Source organism: Anolis sagrei, chromosome Y (assembly GCF_037176765.1).
Source record: "Anolis sagrei isolate rAnoSag1 chromosome Y, rAnoSag1.mat, whole genome shotgun sequence".
Lineage (NCBI taxonomy): Eukaryota > Metazoa > Chordata > Lepidosauria > Squamata > Dactyloidae > Anolis > Anolis sagrei.
In genome coordinates this window covers 53,845,420-53,866,997 of record NC_090035.1, presented here as the reverse complement: position 1 = coordinate 53,866,997, position 21,578 = coordinate 53,845,420, and the positions used below count along the sequence as shown (strand labels likewise).

Below are 21,578 nucleotides of genomic sequence, written 5' to 3'. Positions count from 1 at the left end.
TAACTATAGCAAGACTGCTTATAGCAAGGAATTGGAAAAAAGAAATGAATATACAAATAGAGGAGTGGTATAAGGAAGCATGGAAAATAGCAATAAATGATAAATTGACATGTACATTAAAGGTTAAAAAAGGTATATGGAAACAAAGCGATTTTGATGCTGTATGGGGAAGATTTGTGGTAAATGGATTTAAAAATAAGGAAGGAAAATTACCGTCACAAGAAGAAATGAAATTTTGGACAGATGAAATGTAAGAATGGTGGCTTGAGACGGGTGGAGGGGAGCACTGTGGTGAAAAAAGGGAAAAAAAGAGAAAAGGGGGGGGGGGAATGTCAAAGCAAAACAACAAAACAACATGTTAAAGAGATTGATGTACAAAATGTAATAGTATGTAATAAATGTGATAAATCAATAAAAAAATATTTTTTAAAAAAGAAGTACCTCCACTCACTTCCTGACACCACTGTGACGCTTGCCAATGACTGATCAAGACCAAACTTGCCATTCAGAGCCCCCATGACCCATTCTACAACCTGGTGCAGTTTCGAGGAGTACAGACCATGCATGATGGGACTTCAAGTACCTCCACTCACTTCCCAACACTACTGCAATCCTCATCTAACAACCAATCAAGACCAAACTTGACTCACAGAGTCCCCATGACTCACAATACATCCTGATGCATTTTGGAGGAGGGTGGACTATGGACAATGGGACCTGTATATGGGAGTTTTAGTTCACCTGCACTCACTGATCCCAGCTGACAATACATCAAAACTAAATTTGGAGCACAGACACACACTGCCTTTACCAAGTAAGCAATCCTACTCCAAACTGCAACAGTGTTGTGTCAAGGAAGGCACCTTTTGCCAGGGTCATTTGAAATAGCATTGTCTTTTTATAAGGTAAGCCCCTACATTATTCAAAACACAGCAGGTAAAACAATTATCCTTTATAATGATGCTTTTAATGCTTATAAACACTTCACCCCACAAACCCCCTTCACCCAGGCCTCCTTGGACCCTTCTGCTTTATCCCTGCAGGCCTTCTGGACTGGTTTCTCCCAGCTAGGCCCCAAAAGAGGCAGCTATCTTCCCTGTTCAACATTGTGTCAAGGAAGGCAGCTTCTTCCAGGATAATCTGGAAAGCAGTGTCCCTACACAAGGTAAGGCCTCACTTCATTCCAAAGACAGCCCAGAAAAAAATTCTTATCTTATTAATGATGCAATTTTATGTTTATGAACATTTCTGGACCCCAAAGCCCCCTCACCCAGGCCTCCTTTCATCCTTCTGCTAAATCTTTGCAGGCTTTCCAGGCTGGATTCTCCAAGCTAGGCCCCAAAAGTGGCAGCCATACTCCCTATACAATACTGCCTTAAAGAAGGTAGCTTTTGCTAGGTTCATTTGAAAAACCACTGCTCTTCTATAAGGTAAGGCTCTTTTTAATGATGCAATTTTATGCTTATGAATACTTCTGGCCCAAACAGCCCCCTCATCCCGGCTTTCTTTCACCCTTCTGCTAAATCCTTGCAGGCCTTCAAGGCTGGCTTCTCCCAGCTAGGCCCCAAAAGAGGCAGCCGTCTTCCCTATTCAACATTGTGTCAAGAAAAGCACCTTTTGCCAGTCATTTGAAAAAGCATTGTCCTTCTACAAGGTAAGGCCCTACTTTCTTCAAAAGACAGCAGAGAAAACAATTATTATCTTTTTCATGATGTAATTTTATGCTTATGAACACCTCTGGCTCCCAAAGCCCCTTCTCCCCGGCCTCCTTTCACCCTTCTGATAAATCTCTGCAGGCCTTCCAGACTGGATTCTCCAAGCTAGGCCCCAAAACAGGCGGCCATATTCACTGTACACTACTGTCTTAAAGAAGGTAGGTTTTCCCAGGTTCATTTGAAAAACCACTGCTCTTCAAGGTAAGACTCTATTTAAAACACAACGAAAAAAACAATTATCTTTTTAATAATGAAGTTACAGTCTTATGAACCCTTCTGGCTCACAAAGCCTCCTCATCCCATCTTCCTTTGACCCTTCTGCTCATTCCTTGCAGGCCTTCTAGACTGGCTTTTCTCAGCTAGGTCCCAAAAGAGGCAGCCATTTTCCCTGTTCAACATTGTGTCAAGGAAGGTGAGCCCGAGCGCAACTGGGAGCCCCACCTTCACGTTGGTGTGAGCCGCAGCAGGGAGTTCTGCAGTTCCTGGGTCAAGTTTGGGGACCAACAGATGAAATGTGCCTCAGCAGCCAGCTCAAAACAAGGAATGCCTGCAACTTTCCTTTTGCTTTCCCCTCTCCTTTCTTTGTAACATTCCCCTAATAAAGGTACTTAAAACTTGCAACATTTAATCTCTCCGCTTGATACTTTTGTATCTTTCCTTGGCTCAACCATAAGCAACACAAAATAAACCTTTTTCCAGGCTCCGGAGAGCTGTGAGCCTGCGGGAGGCGCCTCCGTGTGCCCCCCGGACCCCGAATCTGCATCCGCCCAAACCACGGATATGGAAACCACCATCTTGGACCCCCGCATCCACGAAAACTCATAAAATGGCGGATCGCCACCGTTCCAATTTTATATTTTTCTGCTACTAATCCTAAGACTAACTGCTATCTCCCTTTTCTCATTTTGGACTCCTACACCCGGGAATAAATTAATTTTGTTTCGAGTATTTTATTTGACAGAAATCAGCTGTTTGTCAATTTGGCTGGGTTCTTCCAAGACAGCCCGTTTCTCCTCAGCGCTGCTCGCTCCTGCCTGGATCCAGCAACCGGGGACCCACTGTGGTCACCCATAGGAGACCCCGGGAGGGTAGCCAGGTGTGGGTCCCGGCCTCTGGCGAGAGAGACATAGTTTTCCCAAAGGACGGACAATGGACACTGTCACCATTTAAACCCAGAAATCATCCTTGGACTTTCCTTGCCTTCCCTGATTGACTTTCTGCTCCACGCTTCGGATTGTTTATTGCCATATCTTTGGACACAAACCTCCCGACAAGGTCTGCCTTGAAGTGCAGGCAGCCTCCGTTTCTGCGTACCTTCATCGAGAGACCATGAAATTCCCGTTTTGCTTAAATAATAAAGATCGAATATTTTAATAAACTTTGCTTGGGGTGGGGATGGGATTGCCTTATGAAATGTATGTAATGAAATATCGTATAGAGTATACTGTGTTCCCCCTTCCCGCCTTTCCCGCTGACCCTTGCCCCATAAAGATGTGACCTGGGGATCTCTGTCTTGGGGAGAAGCTCCTTTGTTCGGCCGAAACCCTTCCTGATTGCTTCACTTGCATGGACAATACTGTTGTTTCCCCCAACCCTGGCCCTCGGAGCAGACCAGCGAGCGGAGGGGGTCAACAGAAACTCAGAAAGAAAAGACTGATTAAATCACCCAGGTATCGTTGATCCCCCCTGAGGTCCGATATCGAAAAAGCTATTCATATCTCCTTCAAATCCCATCACGGACCAGGAAACCCATTATTCCCTTATCTTTCACCCCGCCGGTGAGGACAAAAGCCTCACATTCCAGCTGGCGGATGCCCCTAAGCTCATCATTTCCTCGGCCATTGTCAAGCTTCGTCCCGCCTCCTAGCTGCCGATTGGTCCATCTTTGGAGGCGCTAGAAAGGCGCTGATTGGCCTCCCAGAGGCGGCGGAGCCCGCTGATTGGTCCAGAGGCAAGGCGTGCCGCCAAGCCTCCTCCCAGCTGTTCCGCGGCCAGCCAATCAGCATGGAGCCGGCCGGCAGAGGGCGGGCGGGAATTTTGAAACTGTTTTCCTTTGTCTGCACACTATAAAAATGTTCGGAAATTCTGTAAAATTATGCTTGTATGTGAATGATCACTACAATCGCATCCTTTTCAGCTGAATCGCAAAATAAACGCCTCGGTCACTGAACTTCTTCCGCCTCCGGTGAGATTAATTTTAAATATTTTTATATTTTTTGGATTGGCTTCCGCTGGCCTCACCGAGGTTCGAGGACCCTTTTGAGCGGTCCTAAGGTATCTCTCCCGCCGGGAGACCCCCCCCCCCCAAAAAGAGCTCGATATCAAAGGCACCTTTTCCCAGGGTCACTTGAAAAAGCACTGCTCTACAACGTAAAACAATTACCTTTCTAATGGTGCCTTTTCATGCTTATGAATATGTCTAGCCCCCAAACCTCCTATCCCCACCTCCTTTGACCCTTCTGCTAAATGCTTGCAGGACTTCCAGGCTGGCTGTGCCCTGCTAGGCCCCAAAAGAATCAGCCATCTTCCCAGTTCAACATTGTTCCAAAGAAGAACAGCTTCTTCCAGGATAATTGGGAAAAAGCATTGTCCCTACACAAGGTAAGGCCCTACTTCACTCAAAAGACAAAAGGGAAGAAATTATTATCTTTTTAATGTTTCCTTTTGACAGACTATTCCTCCTACTTAGAGTCCTTTCCATTTCTTTTCATTAAAAAATAAAATGAAAGGTATGTTTGAGAGAGAGAGAATATTAATGAATATACACACATACATGGAAATGTCCAAGAGATAGTGTCTATATGTCAGACATTTCCTTTGACTGTCCCGTGTAGGTGTGTTTGTTTCTGTCTATACAGGCATACTGTGTCTATTGGTGAAAACTTCTACCCCTCCCTCTGGCCCCAATTGACCCTTCTGTGTAATCCTTTTAGGCCTTGCAAGCTGACTTGGGCCAGATACACTGCACAACTGCTCACCGTCCTGCTTCAACATAGTTCCATAAAGGGCTCTTTTAGCCAGGATCATTTGGAAATAGCACTGTCCCTCACCAAGGTAAGGTACTGTTTTATTCAAAAGACAAGAGAGACAAAAATTATTAGGGACATTTTCAGTAGTCTGCACTGTAATAAGTTATTTATTTATTTACTTATTTTATCGTGTCATCGGCAACCATACCATTGTATTACCTTCCTAATAGAACAAAGCAAACAAACAGATTTAAAAAACCCACAAATTTTGCAAACTTGGTAGTTGATTAAATGTCCTATGACCAGTATCTGGCCACTTGGAGTGCCGCAATAAGGTCCTCCATTGTGCATGTGGTGGGGCCCAAGTTGCATTGCAGCAGGTGGTCTGTAGTTTGCTCTTCTCCACACTCGCATGTTGTGGATTCAACTTTGTAGCCCCATTTTTTAAGATTGGCTCTACATCTCATGGTGCCAGCGCCTTCCAAGTTGCCTAGTCTTCTGTGTGCCCAGGAGGGAGCCTCTCATCTGGTATCACCCATGGATTGAGGTGCTGGGTTTCAGCCTGCCGCTTTTGGACTCTGACTTACTGAGGTGTTCCACTGAGTGTCTCTGTAGATCTAAGAAAACTATTTCTTGATTTAAGTCATTTACGTGCTGGCTGATACCCAAACAAGGGATGAGCTGGAGATGTCACTGCCTTGGTCTTTTCACTATTGGCTGCTACTTCCCAGCAGATGTCAGGAGGTGCAATACCGGCTAAGCAGTGTAATTTCTCCAGTGGTGTAGGGCTCAGACACCCTGTGATAATGCCGCATGTCTCATCAAGAGCCACATCCACTGCTTTAGTGTGGTGAGATGTGTTCCACACTGGGCATGTGTACTCAGCAGCAGAGTAGCATAGCGCAAGGGCAGATGTCTTCACTGTGTCTGGTTGTGATCCCCAGGTTGTGCCACTCAGCTTTCGTATGATATTGTTTCTAGAGCCCACTTACCAGAACCTCAAAAACAAAAAATCTTACTCCTTTCTGTTTTACACTGGTAAATTATTGTGTTTCTTTAATCAGGTGAGGCAGCTTCAAAATGTCTCTCAAAAGGAAAACTATCGAAGCAAAAATCCCACCAGTACCAAAAAAAAGGAAAATTCCAGCAATCACATGAGTCAACTGATTGTCGGCTTGATAATAACCAGGAAACAGCTAATGCATTAAGGATTGCAGAGACTTCATATCAGCGTCAAACCAGATTCGGGGTAATGCATGGAACATCCACTAAGTCAAAAGCAGCAAAGACTCCACAACAGCTGCAGACCAGGCTTCAGGAAAAGCAAGAAAAGGCCAGGGCGTCCAGAGCAACAGAGACTCCAGAACAACGTCAGGCCAGACTTGGAGCAATCCAAGAAAGAGCTGCTATGTTAAGAGCAGCAGAGACTCCAAAACAACGTCAGGCCATGCTTCAACAAAACCAAGAAAAGGCCAGGGCTTCCAGAATTGCAGAGACTCCAGAAGAGCGTCAGGCCAGGCTTCAACAAAAGCAAGAAAGGGCCAGAGCATCCAGAACTGCAGAGACTCCCGAACTGCGTCAGGCCAGGCTTCAACAAAAGAAAGAAAAGGCCTGGGCTTCCAGAACTGCAGAGACTCCAGAAGAGCGTCAAGCCAGGCTTAAAAAAAAAAACCAAGAAAAGGCCAGGGCTTCCAGAATTGCAGAGACCCCAGAAGAGCATCAGGCCAGGCTTCAACAAAAGCAAGAAAAGGCCAGAGCATCCAAAGCAGTACAGACTCCAGGACAGCATCAGGCCAGGCTTCAAAAAAAGCAAGAAAAGGCCAGGGCTTCCAGAACTGCAGAGACTCCTGAACTGCATCAGGCCAGGCTTCAACAAAAGAAAGAAAAGGCCAGGGCATCCAAAGCAGCAGAGACTCCAAAACAGCGTCAGGCTAGACTTGGAGCAATCCAAGAAAGAGCCTCTGCATCAAGAACAGCAGAGACTCTAGAACACCACAATACCCGACTTCAAAAAATCAGGGAAAAAGTAACTACAACTAGGAAATAAAAGCATTCAAATTTGTTGCTTGAAGGTTTTCACTACGATCCTCATAAGGACTATGACCAAAATCCAAATGTTATTATTGGACAAATGGGCCAAATATGTAGTTACTGTCACGCCAAGACATTTGAAATGGTGCCACCTAGGTTGTGCTGTAAGAGTGGAAAAGTTTCACTGCCACCTTTACAACAATCACCAGATGACCTTCTTACTTATATGTCTGGAAGTACTTCAGAATCAAAACATTTCTTGCAGAACATAAGAAGATACAATTCATGTTTTCAAATGACGTCATTTGGTACCACATCTGTAGTTGAACAAAGGAGCTTCCCAACAACTTTCAGAGTGCAAGGTCAAGTCTATCACAAGGCAGGATCTATGATGCCTTTGCCCAATCAAAGCCCCAAGTTCTTACAAATGTTCTTTATGGGGGATGACCAACTAGAAGCAGATCAACGGTGCCATTACATTCCTGATGTAAGACGTGATATTGTGTTGAACTTGCAGCACATGTTACACCAACACAACCAAATAATTAACACATTCAAAACAGCCCTAGAACTCATGCCAACAGATGAATACAGAGTAGTGATTAGAGCTGATAAAAAGCCAGTGGGAGAACATGCTCCTCAAACAAACGAAGTTGCAATCGTTATGTCAGGTGAGGAATTTGAGCAAAGTGACATTATTATCCAAAGACGCAGTAATTCACTACAACGCATAGCAGAAACACATCGATGGTATGATGCATGTGAAGATCCCTTACCTTGCCAGCCTGGGTGGCAGGGCCTAGGAGAGACAGGCTAGTTAGTTTCAGCTTAAAAGGCCTGGCAGAGGGCAGCAGGAGCCATCTTAGTTTAGGGAAAACTCCAGTTCAGAGAGGGGGAGTGGCCTAGGCCTGAGCCAGCCTTGGAGCAGCCAGGATTGGTTTGTTAAAGGGGGGCAGAGTTGGACTGTTTGGGAAAGAAAGCAGCTTCTTTAGTCAGAGAGAGTTCAGTCTGTTGATGTTAGAGTTAGAGCAGGATTACAGTTTTAGGAGTTCGTGATTAGAATAGGCAGTTTGCCTGAAGTTTGCCAGCCAAGTGAGCTGTGGCAAACTGGGTACAGCTATTTAGGAAAGAAATAGCTGGATTTTATATTTGTAACCAAGAAAAGAACCATTCCCATGCAACCGTTACGCTTACAAGAACAAGAACATTTTATCTGTAACAGCCAAGCTTATTAAACTGCATTCACTTCATTCTGTACTATATTGAATAAACTTTCCTTGTTATTTTTGAAACTTAAGCCTGAGTCAAGTGTACATTTGTGGATTTAGTCCCTTTTCCTTTTCATTCAACCTCAACTTGTTTTCCTTCAAAGAAGCCCTTTTAAAAGACACAGTGTTTGGTGGTCTAGAAAGCCTTTTAATAGTTTAACCAGCTAGAGGGTTCCTGTTCATTTAGTGTATGGTGGCAGCGGAAGTTTAAATAGAGAAACATCTCCTCAAGCGTTATATAGGTGCCAGTGAATTCTTTATTTTAAAGGAAGGACAGTTGGTGGGATCTGTTTGCCCCCTGTCCAGAGATATTGTTTGGCCACACGACGTGCCTTTATAATTTAGTGTCAGATGGTGGGATTGATCGTCTTGCCATCTGCGTAGCCTTTATAATTTGGTGGCAGTGGTGGGATTGTTTGCCCCCCCCCCCTGCCCAGACAGCCGTAAAGGCAAGACCTTATAATGCACTTCAGTACCCACTGATATTTTGCCAAGGTGAAGATGGGTATCACTTCAACATCATGCAAATCAACCCAACTTCAGGCGCACCAACTAATAAAAAAAGTCTCAGCAATGGACTACTATGCATACAGAATAATGATTAGAAATCATGTTTCTAATCATATTTTAAATTGTCGGCAGCTATTTCATCAATTTATTGTTGATATGTATGCAAAAATTGAAACTGAGCGTCTTCTCTTCATACGACAAAATCAAAAGAAACTTCGAGTGGATGAATACATCCACCTAAGGGATGCTGTCTCCAATGATAGAAGTGTTGATAACATTGGGAAAATGGTAATTCTACCTGCTACATTCACAGGAAGCCCAAGACACATGCATGAATACACTCAAGATGGCATGACATACGTGAGATCTTATGGACGCCCTGACTTATTTATTACTTTCACGTGTAATCCATCTTGGCCAGAGATAAAAGAAGAACTTTTATTCGGACAGACACCCAGCGATCGTCATGATTTAATAGCAAGAGTGTTCAAACAAAAACAAATGAAGTTTATCCATGTAATAAATAAGAGTCATGTATTTGGAGAAACACGATGCTGGCTGTACTCAATTGAATGGCAGAAACGAGGACTTCCACATTCCCATAATCTTATTTGGCTGAAAGAAAAAGTTCATCTAACTGAAATAGACAATGTTATATCTGCTGAATTCCCAAACCCATTTGAAGACTCTAGCCTCTATACAGTGGTGACCAAAAATATGATTCACGGACCATGTGGAAACCTGTTGAATACTGTAACTCAATAAAATCCATTAAGTACATCTGTAAGTATGTGAACAAGGGAAGTGACATGGCTGTTTTTGGACTCTCCAATGAAAACAGAAATGATGATGTATCTCAATACCAGCTGGGAAGATATATCAGCAGTAACGAAGCAATTTGGCGGATTTTCAGTTTTCCGATCCATGAACGCCATCCAACTGTTGTTCACCTTAGTGTGCATTTAGAAAATGGTCAAAGAGTCTACTTTACAACAGATAATGCTGAAACAGTTGCTGCTGAACCACCAAATACAACCTTGACAGCATTCTTTCAGCTGTGTGAACAGGATTTGTTTGCAAGGACACTGCTATATCCCAATGCTGCTATATCCAATTCAAGGTGCTGGTGCTAACCTACAAAGCCCTAAACGGTTCCGGCCCAAAATACCTTGAGTACCGCATCTCGGCCTACAAGCCCACGAGGACCTTGAGATCATCCGGGGAGGCCCTTCTCTCGGTCCCGCCTGCCTCACAGGCACGCTTGACGGGGACGAGAGAGCGGGCCTTCTCGGTGGTGGCCCCCCCGCTGTGGAACTCCCTCCCCGCTGAAATTAGACAGGCGCCTTCCCTCATGGCCTTCCGTAAGGGCTTGAAGACCTGGCTCTTCGAAAAGGCCTTCAATTAAGTGCTATGTTTTGGAATGACCACCGGAATGGACTATGACCACGAGATTGATTATGACCCTAACAAGACGAAGCGGATTTTTAGTTTAATTAGTTGTGTGTTAGTTGATGTGCGTCATGATCTTGATTTACTGTAACTGTTGTCTCTATGTTCTATGTTCTGTACACCGCCACGAGTCGCCTTCGGGCTGAGAGTGGCGGTTAACAAATGCAAATAATAAATAAATAAATAAATAATATATCCCAAAGTTCCAAAATATTATACTTGGAATGCATCCAGAAAGGTCTTCTCCAAAAGAAAACAAGGAGTATCAGTTTCAGAGCAGGATGCAGTTGCCACAGAAGCCTTGGGTCGTGTGTACACCGTTCATCCTAACAATGCTGAATGCTTTTTTCTAAGAATACTACTTCACACTGTTCGAGGACCAACATCTTTCACATTTTTAAAAACTGTCAATGGAGAGGTATTTAATACTTTTAGAGAGGCATGCCAAAAGCTTGGATTATTAGAGGATGATCAACATTGGAATTTTACTTTATCAGAAGCAGCATTGCAATCTTCACCAGCTCAAATAAGAAACCTTTTGCCATCATCGTAACAACATCAAACATCAAACCCAAATGGATTATGGGAGAAACACCAAGAAAGCATGAGTGAAGACATCCTTGCAAAACTTCAAAGAGACAATCGCACCATTGACTTAAAATTTTCTAGAGAAATTTTTAATGAGACACTTATACTATTAGAAAACAGATGTCTGGCCATCAGTAACAGAACATTACAACAGTTAGGTGTACAGCCTCCAGAACGAAATAACTATCATGTCTTCAACAATGAACTTATGAGAGAAAAGAATTATAATACCGAAGAACTGTTAATATTTGTACAATCAAGAAAACCTCTATTAAATCATGATCAAAGGAAAGTATATGACACTATAATGGATAACATCAGAAGGCAGAAAGGTGGTATACTTTTCCTTGATGCACCCGGAGGAACAGGAAAAAACATTTGTAATTAATTTACTACTTGCTGAAATTCGTGCAAGTAGTGATGTGGCACTTGCACTGGCTTCTTCTGGGATTGCATCGACACTGATGGATGGAGGACGAACAGCACACGCAGCATTAAAATTGCCACTAAACATTGCCAGTGAACAGCATCCAACCTGTAATATCAGCAAAACTTCTGGGCAGGTGCAAAGTGTTAAAAATGTGCAAAGTTATTGTGTGGGATGAATGTACTATGGCACATAAGAAATCACTTGAAGCCCTTGATAGAACTTTACAAGATCTAAGAGGAAATAGTGAGCTGATGGGAGGAGCTCTGGTAGTTTTAGCTGGAGACTTTCGTCAAATTCTTCCCGTCATTCCAAAGTCAACACCAGCAGATGAGCTTAATGCTTGCCTGAAGGCTTCCGTTCTTTGGAGACATGTGAAAAAAATGACATTACAAACAAATCTGAGGGTCCAACTTCAAGGAGATCCAAATGCTCAACCTTTTGCAGAGAAGCTCCTTCAAATCGGTGAAGGTACTTTCCCCACTGACTTGACATTAGGTGAAATCCACTTTCCAAATGACTTCTGTACCATTGTGACATCAGTTGGTGAACTTATAGATAAAGTGTATCCAAACATTTCAGAAAATTTCAAACAACACACCTGGTTGTGTGAAAGAGCCATCCTCGCTGCCAAGAATGATGCAGTCAATAAAATCAACAAGCATGTTCAAGACATGATTCCAGGCTCCGTAACAGAATATAAATCCATTGATACTGTAGTGGATGCTGATGAAGCTGTAAATTATCCAACTGAGTTCCTCAACTTCCTTGATCCACCTGGGATGCCATCTCATCGCTTGCCACTTAAAGTGGGATCCCCCATTATGCTGCTTTGAAACCTCGAACCACCAAGGTTATGTAATGGCACAAGACTGTGCATCAAAACACTGCTGCCCAACGTCATAGAAGCTACAATATTGACTGGGAAGGGGAAGGGTGATGATGTATTCATTCCTCGCATTCCACTTATTCCATCAGATCTGCAATTTCATTTTAAGAGATTGCAATTCCCAGTAAGGCTGGCATTTGGGATAACCATCAACAAGGCACAGGGACAGTCAATAAAATACTGTGGTATTAACTTGAAGTCACCATGTTTTTCCCATGGACAGTTATATGTTGCATGTTCAAGGGTAGGTTCTCCAAATAATTTGTTTGTTTATGCTCCAGGTGGAAAAACAAAAAATGTTGTTTATAAACAGGTTTTACAATGAACTCATTATTCTGCCATGTTGACATTTTTCAAAAAGTATTTTTATTGTTCCTGAAGTTTTCAATAACAACAATAAATTACAATATTACTTGAGCAACAACTGTGCCTGTACCTTGAAATACCAGACTTGGCCATGGTTACATCCCACTTAGCTTACTGTAATGGGCTGCCCCTGAAAAGTGTCTGGAAACTTCAATTAGCCCAAAGAGCTGCCTCCAGGTGCTGGAACCAGAGAGTGGTCTACCCCTCCTGGTACAGCACCTGCACTGGCTGCCAATTCGTTTCCGAGCCCAATTCAAGGTACTGGCTTTGACCTAATGGACTGGAACAAATTGCAATATGAGCTGCCATGATGCCACAAGAATATCAATGTATATTATTGTTATATTTAAACTGTTTATTTTATGATGTTTTATACTTACTATTGATGTATTTGAATTGTTGTTTACAGTATTTAAATATGTTGTACGCTGTTTTGGGTCCCGTGAGATTTATAGTAATGATATAAAAAGAAAGTCTAAACAATAAAATGGTTTTTTTCACCTCTCTCATTGACTAATTTCTACAGCTGTAAATTGGAAAAAAAATATTTTTCCTATCGTAGTTAACTGTGAATCGCACATTGTGGTATTCCTGCACCAGCGCAGGCCAGCTTCGGAACCTTCTAGAAAGCTCAAAGAATTGTATCCCCCTCGTGGCTCCACCTCCCCCTCCTCGAGTATATAAGGCCCTACGTGGAGCCCGCCCTCCATCCTCTTTTTTTCCGCCGTTAGCAGATCAGCAAATTGAACCTTACAACTATCTTTGGCTTGACACGGACTGCTTAACGGAATTTGCAAGGTACTCTAATCCCCCTTGACCCGGACCGTTCCAAGGACTCTCTCTTTCGCTACTCCCTTGATTTGCTCCCGGCGGGCAAAATGGCTACCACCTCTTTTAAAAGGTGCTCAGCATGCCCCAACATGCTCCCCGACGCGGATGGGCACAACCTCTGCCTTACTTGCCTGGGTGAGGGACACCTCTCCCAGTCCTGTGCTGTATGCACGGCCTTCACGCCGCAGACAAGGAAGAGCAGGGAGCTTCGATTAAAAGCGGCCCTGTACAAGAGGGCCCTGATGCCTGACCTCCCAAGCCCCCGCGCGCTGGGAGAGAAAACCACTTCGTTGCCCGGAGCCAAGCCGCACTCCGCGGCTCCAAAAAAGAAGGCGAAGAAGCAAGGGGAGGCCAGGCAAGATGGCCTCCCAGTACTTGCCCAGGAGAAAACCTCCAGAAAAAGGGTGGGAAAGACTTCTGCAGCTCCCCCAGCGGCCGCAGAGAGAAGCCCTCTGGCGTTCGCCGAGCGGATGCCGCTGGAGGCCCGACTGTCCCCCATGCCGACCCTGCCCTCGCCGGCTTCGGCGGGCTCCCCGGCACGAATGCAATCCCCTCCTACCTTAGCGAGGGAGCCGGATGTGGCCGAGAGACCCCCGGATGCTCTTCAGCCTGCTGCCAGCATCGATCTCCCAAGCTCGGCGAGCTCCACCTGCTCGATCTCCAGATGCCTCCCTCCCCGGGGGGCATGGCCGCCGACTGGGAGCCACTCGCCCCTCCCGCCAGGAGGGCAGAGGAAAGGCCCGTGACATCATCAGGGGCTTCCCCGGTGCCGGCAGCGGGGGCCGAGTTCGTGGTCCGTGCTCCTCCGAGACCGAGGAAGCACAGGGAGAAACGCGGCACCAGCAGGAGAAGGAGGTCCCGATCTTCCTCCCGTCGCAGCAAGAAGTGCGCTGAGTCCCGGCGCCGACGATCATCGAGGGCTAGGTCTCACGCGGGCTCATCTTCCTCCTCCTCTTCAAGTGACTCCTCTTCCTCCTCCTCCTCCTCATCTTCTGAGTCTGTTCGCTCTGCCTCTACTACAAGAAGCTCCAGACGATCTCGTCGGGGACAGAGGCCTCAACCCACAATGCCCAGGACCTTGGAGCATGGGCCCTGCAGGGCATTTCATGTATGCACAGCATACGGCCCACCCCTTCGCCCCCCTTGCAGGCATGGACGCAATCCAGGGCATACAGCAGAGGGGATGTGGGACTGCAACCACAATTTTTCCCCCTATGCCTTCGGCTTCAACCTCAGTGATTGCTCCCTCTGCAGGAGGACAGAGACAATTGAGCTCCACTCAGATTGTTAATGCTGAACAGGGCTCTAATTGTGTTGAACAGAATGTGTGTGCTGAACGTTTGATGTGTGCTGACCTATCGAATTGTGAAGTTGCTAATTCTGTGAATGCTAACCCTCCTGTACCACCAGACACCCCTCAGGTGACCCAGGAGTTGACATTGCCATCAGGTGACCAGGCTGCCTTGGAGCTAGAGGACTCAGATTCCTCTGCTGAACCATCTGATTCCCCTCAAGCTAGGGAGACACCTGACCCCACACCATTGCCACCAGATTTTAATAAATTTACTTCATTAATAGACAGAATGGTCAAGGCTCTCGACATACCAGCACTGAAGGCACAGGAACATGTCGAGGACCCAATGTTCCCGTCAGAGGAACAGGCCACCCCTACACTCACATCACTCCCAATGCTTCCTTATCTTTTGAAGCTGGCTAAAATCCTAGATGCTGCCCTGACTAGCGTACCGGCCACACCCAAGAGAGTCGACTCCCTATACAAGATCGACCTCTCGACTGCTAAGTGGGTGGCTAACCCACCAAAGCCTAACACAGTGGTGGCCGAGGTAGTGAAATCAAAAAAACCGAAAAGCACCCTTTCAGCCCCTCCTGACAAAGAGGGCAAGAAATTAGACCTCCTGGGAAAAAAGGCCCATTTAGTGGCAGGATTGGTTACTAGGATGGCGCACTACGCTACCTATATGTCCGGTTACCAAACATTCCTATGGACAAAAATTCTCCCTCATCTGGACAAACTCCCGCCTGAGGAACAACGATTCCCAAAGGCATTACAAACAGAAGCTTTACTGTTATCAAAGGTCCAGAAAGACTTCGCAAAACACCTTGCGGAGTCAGCGGGCCACCTTTTCGCTACGGCGACTTCTATCCGTATACACGTGTGGTTACGCACTGCCAACTTATCTGAAGAGGGCAAAGCCCTGGCAGAGGACCTCCCTCTACACGAGGGAGGCCTCTTCAACCCAAAAACGGACGTAACTCTAAAAGAAAAGCAGGATGTCAGACAAGCTGCTGGTAAGTTTGGCTATACCTGGCAGCCGTACAATCAATGCCGCCCTAGATGGCAAGCTCCTTCCAACCAATACCTCAGGAATTTTAATAATTCCTTCTCTGGGTCGGCCAGAGGTAGGGGCCCCCCATCCCCCAAATTTCAGACTAACAGGAGAGGCTCCTATTCTTCGAAGTCAAGGTATCAGCCATACCAGGCCAGATCTAAGAATCAGGGTGCCTCCAGGAAGCGTCTTTGACGCCTCTGCTGAGACAACTTCCCGGAAATACGACGAGTCACCCAACCCCTGGTTTATATCCCCTCAGTTACCGGTTTCTATTGACTCTGATGCCTTACCCAGTTGTTATGCCCCCACCGCCCCCCCTAACTATGATAACAGGTTGCAGGCCTTTTATAAGAGTTGGGCCAGCATCACCACGGACAAGTGGGTGCTCGCAATCATTCAGAACGGTTATGCAATTGAATTTCAGAGTATCCCTCAGGTGGGCAGGGTGAGGAGTACCGCCCCTTCGGAGGCTCTACTCTGCGAGATTGACACTCTCTTGGGGAAGGGCGCTATTTCACCTGTTTCAGTTTCAAGTTTCCCTTCATGTTTTTTCTCAAGATATTTCATAGTTACGAAACGGGGCGGCGGCTTCAGAGCCATTTTGGATTTAAGAGATCTAAATAAAGCAATTTTACCAAAGAAATTTCGTATGGTGACGCTGTCGTCTATCATGCCCCTTATACCAGAGGGCGCATGGTTCGCCACTGTAGACCTACGGGATGCATATTTCCACTTATCAATAGTACCTCACCACCGCCGGTTTTTGACATTTATGGTGGGCAACAGAGCCTTCCAATACAATGTCCTCCCATTTGGGCTCAGTACCGCCCCAAGAGTATTCACAAAGTGCATGGCGGTGGTAGTAGCACATCTACGAACTCAGGGAATAGTCGTTTATCCATACATTGACGACTGGATTATTATTGGAAAATCAGCTTCCCAACTGCAAAAACATGTGTATATCCTTGTGTCTCCTGCAGTCTTTGGGCCTGGTCGTCAACGTGGAGAAGTCCTCCTTGGAGCCATCCCGCAGCATCCTGTTCATTGGCGCATTCCTCGACGCAATGACACGCAGGGCTTACCTCCCACCGGAACGGTTCTACAACCTACAGGTGCAGGTGAAGTCGGCCTTGGATTCTACCAGAGTGTCGGCCAAACAGGTCCAGACACTCTTGGGATATATGGCCTCCACTACCGCTGTAACTCCCTTTGCGCGCTTGCGCATGCGCCCCCTCCAGTCATGGTTTGGGTCAGTCTTCAACCCTGTCAAGGATTGTCCCAGACTCAGGTTTACGCTACCCAAAGAGGTCCGTATGTCCCTAGTATGGTGGCTGCAACCCCAATTTGTTTGCTCGGGCCTTCCGTTCCAACTCCCATACGCCACCAGGGTGGCTACGACAGATTCGTCCCTGACAGCGTGGGATGCCCACTCACAGGGGCTTGTAGCACATGGGAAATGGTCTCCAGAAGAAGCCACCCTTCACATAAACGTTCTGGAGCTGCTGGCCATAGAAAGAGCGCTAAAATCATTCGAAGGGCTCGTTCTCAGCCAGGTCGTTCAGGTATTGACAGACAACACAACGGTTGTCTTCTATCTGAACAAACAGGGAGGCACACATTCCCCTCAACTGCTGAAACTAACGTTGAACATTTGGGAATGGTGCATTCAAAGACAGATATATCTATACGCTACTCACCTCCCGGGCCAGGAAAATTCATTGGCAGACACCCTGAGCAGAAATCCGTTAAGTCACCACGAGTGGTCACTTCACCCCCTGGAAACGACCAGACTCTTTCGTCTTTGGGGGTACCCATTGATCGATCTATTTGCCACCAACGACAACAAGAAGTGCGAGATGTTCTGCTCAAGGTTACCAGCTCCCAGGGGACAGGGTTGCCTGGGAGACGCATTCCTCAGGCAGTGGGGAGGGGGTCTGGCGTATGCATTTCCTCCCTTTCCCCTCCTCCTAAGAGTGGTGGCGAAACTACAAAGGGACAACGCTTATTGCATCCTGATCACTCCATGGTGGCCTCGCCAGCCGTGGTTTGCTCCTCTACTACAACTCTCGAGAGGGAACCACATGAGACTGGGGAAGAGAGTCGATCTTCTAACATCTCAGGAGGGACAGGTGTTGTATCCGGACGTTCACCTGCTGAAACTATCAGCATGGCTAATTCTGCCCCAGGGACAGATAGGGTCATGAATCTTCCCCAGAGTGTGAGACAAATTATTGAGGCTGCACACAGACCCTCTACTAAACGATCATATCTATTTAAGTGGGCACGCTTTAAGGAATTTGCGAGGACTAGAAACCAGGAGCCAGAGGTCGCCCCTATGTCCACAGTGTTGGAGTTTTTGTCTTCACTCTATGATGCAAGACTTTCTAATTCTTCTCTGAAATGTTACCTTGCAGCCATTTCGTGGTTTAGAAGGAAAATGGGACTGCCGTCCTGTTTTTCGGACCCATTGGTCAAATGGTTTTTGAGGGGTCTAGGGAATGTCAGACCGGCTGTAGCCCCAATTGCACCCTCTTGGAACCTTGAGCTGGTTCTCTCGGCCTTGATGAAACCTCCCTTTGAACCTTTGGCTACTGCAGAACTCGGCCCCCTTACGTGGAAGGTGGCCTTCCTAGTGGCCATTACATCTGCCAGACAAGCTAGTGAACTTTGTGCACTCAGGATAGATCCCCCTTATCTCAAATTTCACAAGGACAAGGTGGTTCTCTGTACGGATGTAGCGTTTCTGCCGAAGGTAGCCACAAGGTTTCACATGTCTCATAGGCCTGGGTAACAACGGAAAAATTTGTTTCTAAAATCGATTTGTAATTGGGGTTTTTTTTTTGTTTCGATATTTAAAATAATTACAAAATTTTCCCTTTAAAAAGTTCGGTATTTACAAAATTTCGTAAATATTTATGAATCGATTCGTTAAGATGGCGGACCCCCCGCGCATGCGCAAATCACTTCCGAAACTTCGTTATTGGTGCGGGGGTCGATTCGTTAAGTTATAACGAATCGATTCGTTAATATGGCGGACGCGATTTGCGCATGCGCAAAACGACTTCCGAAACTTCGTTATTAAATACGACTCGATTCGCTATTAAACTATTTACGAATCGATTTGTTAAGATGGTGGACGCGATTGCGCAATGCTAAATGCTCTATAAACAAAATCATTTCATAAAATAAATCAAATAAAATAATCAAATAGAACAAGATATTAAGATATTAAATAAAAAAGTAATAAGATAAAGTAGCCAAAACTGAGTCAGTTTAATAATATAATGAAATAAACAATAATATAATAATAAAATTTAAATAAATAAAATATGAATAAATAATAATAATAATAAATAATAATAAATAATATAAAATTATATAATATATACAATATAATATAATATAATATAATAATATATTATTATATATATTATATAAATGAAATAAATAATAATATAAATATTTAAATAAAATATAATTAAATTTCTAAAATATTTATAAAATATAATTATAAATAATAATAAAAATAATATATAAAATTAAATTATAAATTATTAATATATAAAAATAATGTTATTATAAAAACTTAGAAAGTAAATATAAGAAATAAATAAAGAAAAAGTAACAAAAAGTAACAGAATTGCACTTTGAAAAAACTCTGAAAATTATCTGGGAAGTATTGCATACATACTAATTTCTGTAGCAGTATTGCAAGTTAAGTAAGAAGGACCAACTTCACATTTGGGGGTGGTGTATCTTAATGTGCATCCTTAGCCCTGTTGTGGCAAGATGCCTCATATATTTTCCTCTGCTGACGCTCACACCGCAATGCCTGCAAACTGCCAAAGTGGCCCTCTGATGATGGACGTCGAAATGATCCCATAGGAGCGATCTCGGCCTACCCCTACTAGGCACTTCAGATGTACTCATGCTCGTGTTTGGACTGTCGGTGTTTGTGGAAGGGAGTATAATTGTTGGTTGTTTCTGTAGCTCGCTCTCCATCAGCATGCAGTCCTCTTGATCACTAATTCCTGTGGTGGAAGCACATTCCATATTGTCTTCCTCCCATTCCTCTGACACGTCCGCCTCCTCGCCCTCCTCTTCATAACAAGTAGTATCAGAAGTACTTGGAAGGACATCAGGACCTGAACGTAGAGTCTTTCGAACTGATGAAGAAGAAGGTTCTGCCATCTCACAGCTGGTTGAAGCATCTGTGGGTGTTTCAATAACCATCTTGTTGGATGAATGTTCCCTTCTTGTCAATGTGTTCATCTTCAGTCCCCTGCCTTTCTTCGGTATTCGCGATAGCACTTGGCCCTTGCGACTAGAAAAGCCGGGAAGGAAGCGTTTCATCACACTGGTTGGAACTACACAAATAATGAGCAAAAGGACCGCACTGGTTGGAACTACACAAATGAGCGAGCACTGTATTATAGCACTTTGTGTTGGCAAAAGGAGCACACTGGTTGGAACTACACAAATGATGAGCGAGCACTGTATGTAGCACTTTGTGTTGGCAAAAGGAGCGCACTGGTTGGAACTACACAAATGAGCAAGCACTGTATTATAGCACTTTCTGTTGGCAAAAGGAGCACACTGGTTGGAACTACACAAATGACAAACGCACACACAGCCACAGAAGAGTCTTTTATTTTTTTTAGAATATTTTTTGTTTTTTTTTAAGAATAAAAGAAAGGTATTTTTTAAAAATATTCAAAAATGGAAAATTAACCAAAAATTGGCCCTGATGAGGATCAAACACAGCCACGAGACAGGGCAAACGAGAGCACACACCAACAGAAGAGTCTTTTCTTTTTTTAGAATATTTTTTGTTTTTTATTTAAGAATAAAAGACAGGTATTTTTAAAAAATATTCAAAAATGGAAAATTAACCAAAAACTGGCCCTGATGTGGACCAAACACAGCCACAAGACAGGGCAAATGAGAGCACACACCAACAGAAGAGTCTTTTCTTTTTTTAGAATATTTTTTGTTTTTTTTAAGAATAAAAGAAAGGTATTTTTAAAAAAATATTCAAAAATGGAAAATTAACCAAAAACTGGCCCTGATGTGGACCAAACACAGCCACGAGACAGGGCAAATGAGAGCACACACCAACAGAAGAGTCTTTTCTTTTTTTAGAATATTTTTTGTTTTTTATTTAAGAATAAAAGACAGGTATTTTTAAAAAATATTCAGAAATGGAAAATTAACCAAAAACTGGCCCTGATGTGGACCAAACACAGCCACGAGACAGGGCAAACAAGAGCACACACCAACAGAAGAGTCTTTTCTTTTTTTAGAATATTTTTTGGTTTTTTTAAGAATAAAAGAAAGGTATTTTTAAAAAATATTCAAAAATGGAAAATTAACCAAAAACTGGCCCTGATGTGGACCAAACACAGCCACGAGACAGGGCAAACGAGAGCACACACCAACAGAAGAGTCTTTTCTTTTTTTAGAATATTTTTTGTTTTTTTTTAAGAATAAAAGAAAGGTATTTTTAAAAAATATTCAAAAATGGAAAATTAACAAATTAACAAAAACCGAAGGAAGGAATGAATCCAAGCAAGGAATGAATAATAAACAAGGAATGAATCCAAGCAAGGAATGAATAATAAGCAAGGAATAAATCCAATCCAAGCTTAGCCAGCAACCAACCAAGCCAACCCAATGCAAGCCGCCCTCCCGGACCTCTTCTCTTCTCCCTCGCCTCCGCAACAAATGAGCTGTGCGGCCATGCCGAGCCGCTTTTAAAGGGCTTGCCGGCCAATCAGAAACAGCCACGGTGCACTACTTGGGTGCTTGGGAGTGCCGGATTGGCTCCCAGGGCACCAGCATCCTCCATCCTATTTACGAAACGGGCGGAAGCTCGTTAAAAGTATGGGGGATGCCGTTTCGTTATTTTAAAACCTTTCCGGGTTTGAAAATGTGTTTTGTAATCGTTTTGTAATTGCTAAAATTAACGAATATTTAACGAATTACAAAATTAACGAACGAAACCGCCCAGGCCTAATGTCTCAGGAGGTAATTCTACCGGCATTCTTTCAAAACCCGGAGACCCCCATGGAGAGAGCCTTGCATTCTCTCGATGTGAGAAGGGCTTTAGCCTTTTACATGCAAAGGACTGCTGACTTCAGACAATCCCCAAGATTGTTTATTAAGTATCGGAAGGACACTAGGG

At 44.3% G+C, this 21,578-nt stretch overlaps 1 long non-coding RNA gene across 1 annotated transcript; it reads left to right on the top strand.

Annotated features, from left to right (window-relative positions):
- Nucleotides 1–361: 361 nt before the first annotated feature.
- On the top strand, nt 362–8,012 carry LOC137095466 (uncharacterized). Its single transcript, XR_010908851.1, has 3 exons — nt 362–4,316; nt 4,649–4,769; nt 5,749–8,012. It is a non-coding gene; the product is annotated as an uncharacterized lncRNA (long non-coding RNA).
- The last annotated feature ends 13,566 nt before the right edge of the window (nt 8,013–21,578 follow it).